The 2500-nt window shown below is 42.2% G+C and overlaps 1 protein-coding gene across 33 annotated transcripts in view; it reads right to left on the bottom strand.

The window, feature by feature from the left end:
• Positions 1-2500, bottom strand: part of hts (adducin 1-like protein hts) — a 143615-nt gene that overhangs the window by 101267 nt on the left and 39848 nt on the right. The gene's annotated exons all lie outside the window — the stretch shown is intronic.

Genomic DNA, 2500 nt, shown 5'->3' with positions numbered 1-2500 from the left:
ACATACATATATATATATACACATACACATATCTCCATCTCTGTCTCCATCTCTCTCTCTCTCTAATGAACATTCTGTGCAGGGAGCGTCTATTGCCTATCGAACCAGAAGTCTTGACGTGCGGCCAAAAACTCGAGCCCTAGGACTGCGAGAAGAGCTAGGATGAATAGAGGGCGAGGAGGGTCCGAGGTGGGCGTCGAGGGTGAGCGAACTGGAGAGGCGGGAGAGGACCAGGACGAGGAGGAGTATGAGGAGGAGAAAGAGGCTGGCTGAAAAGGACCTAAGGGAAAGAGAAGGGCGAACTGTAAGACAAGTGGGGGGGCTAACCCTACTCATGATTAGACAGCATCTACGCAGGTGCTGATCTTCAAGGCAGTGGACTCGCTTAAATCATATACACCCTTAGAGGACTGTTAACAATGAAGCTATGTAACGACTCCAACGGAAACTCTGAGCCTTGTATGACAGGGGTTTTATAGCGTTTTAGGATTCTAGAGTGTGTGCTGCGCAAGCGCAGGAAGGTGTGGACTGGGGGGTCCGAGTGTGAACTGAGGTGGTACTGTGGTTGCATAAACACCCTCGCCCGCCAGCCCGTTTCAACTGTAGAACTTCAATATTTGACAACAGAATAAGTAGTTCTTACTTCTACCACAATCATTACGCAATATAATTTAAAAATTGGAGATAAAGTACATAAAATCAAATACTGCGACACTTGTAGCCATAAGACCAGTCGTGAGAAGCGGCCTTCCATCGCCTGAACACACAATGCTGCGACTATCTCGCGTGCCATCGCTTTCGATATCAAGGGTAAAAAAACTCCCAATGGAAGGGAGTGTGGAATGGAAGCCAAGAAGAATGGAAGAAAAAAACCCTGAGGTTAAAAGACACCGAAGGTCGAGAGATGAAACACCCAAGTTACCTTGAAACTACAATTTACACACATTATAAAAGATATAAAAGGATGAGGTCTTCACTCTTGCGATATTTGTTTATCTGTTTTTTGTTTGTTTATCTTTATAAAATATATTGAGTAACTTTCACATTAACAAAATAAAACTCACTTTTAATACACTGGCGAATGATAATCCTCGTAAAGTTTAGCTGGATTCAAAATGACAGATATTTACAGTTTGTGGATCAAATGTTTAGTTCGCACACCAATAAGCTTTAATACGAACTTTAGAGCATTTTTGCCTTGATAACCTGGCCAATGGAAAATTTGGCACTGTTGACTCTTACTCTTAATATTTGTCAATGTAATCTTTAGGCTGTGACGACAAAATCTAAACAGAGCTCTCCAAGTGGGTATCAGTTTTTGGATTTCATTCACGGAAAAGTTGCTCTCTTGTGACTGAATGGCTGGGTGTGCCCTTGTAAACATATATGAAGTCAAAATCAGAAAGCTTATCGTTGTTTTATCTTTCTTTAAAGATAATATTGCACTACAAGTCAAATACCTCCATTTGCATATTTCTAGAAATACCAACAGGTACAATGGAAAAGTTCAACAGATTTTCCTTTACTGGAAGTCCCCAACTAACTGAGTTGTAACTGGTCATTAAATCTAAATCTACATAAAGTGTCAATTGGAATTTCCTTTCACAATAAAATGTAAAAATATTGTTTAGCTTAAATTAACATAAAAAAAGAAAACCTCCGCGTGGGCGCGGCGAGTTGAAGACCCTTAATCTATGGTCTCCCTGCAGCAGCGCGGCTGTGCCAACAGACCGCCCTCTCGCTGCCACAGCCGAGCACACCGCCCCGCCAATCAAGCAGTCCAAACAAAAACAAACAAACGGGCTAGGGAAAAGAAAAGTGCCTCCGCCACCACACCTGGGCCTCTTCGCGGCCTTATCTCGGCAGACGCCAGCTCACAAATCTTCTAGGCGAGGTGGGGGCACTTCTGCTTGAGCATCAGGCAGAGATCACAACAGCTCCCGGATGCTGAACACTGGGTCGGGTGAATGAAAGAGCGAAGCACACGCCTAGACATGCATGTTTGAGTGGAGGGGAGGGGAGGGGAGAAAAGAAGGAAGGAAAGAAGGAGAGAGGGGGGAAAGTGAAGGGAAGAGAGGGAGAGGGAGCGAGAAGGAGAAGATGAAAAAGAAAAAGAAAAAGAAAAAGAAAAAGAAAAAGAAAAAGAAAGAGAAAAAGAAAGAGAAAAAGAAAAAGAAAAAGAAAAAGAAAAAGAAAGAAAAAGAAAAAAAGAAAAGAAAAAAGAAAAAAAAAAAAAAGAAGAGAAAAAAGAAAAAAAAAAGAAAAAAAGAAAAAAAAAGAAAGAGAAAAAGAAAGAGAAAAAGAAAGAGAAAAAGAAAGAGAAAGAGAGAGAGAGAGAGAGAGAGAGAGAGAGAGAGGGACCCTTGTTGCGATGCAATCCTAAGCTAGACCCTGCCCTGAGTGACAGCCGCTTGAAAAAGACCTAACGAACAGACAGACCAAAATAGTTTTGCTAGTCGAAATAGCTGTATGGGGCAGCTGGTAACTCCACCCCACTCTT

Source organism: Penaeus japonicus, unplaced genomic scaffold (assembly GCF_977035675.1).
Source record: "Penaeus japonicus unplaced genomic scaffold, GWHDUDI00000001_assembly GWHDUDI00000001, whole genome shotgun sequence".
NCBI lineage: Eukaryota > Metazoa > Arthropoda > Malacostraca > Decapoda > Penaeidae > Penaeus > Penaeus japonicus.
The sequence above is the reverse complement of the archived record's forward strand: the minus strand, read 5'-3'. Positions and strand labels throughout refer to the sequence as shown.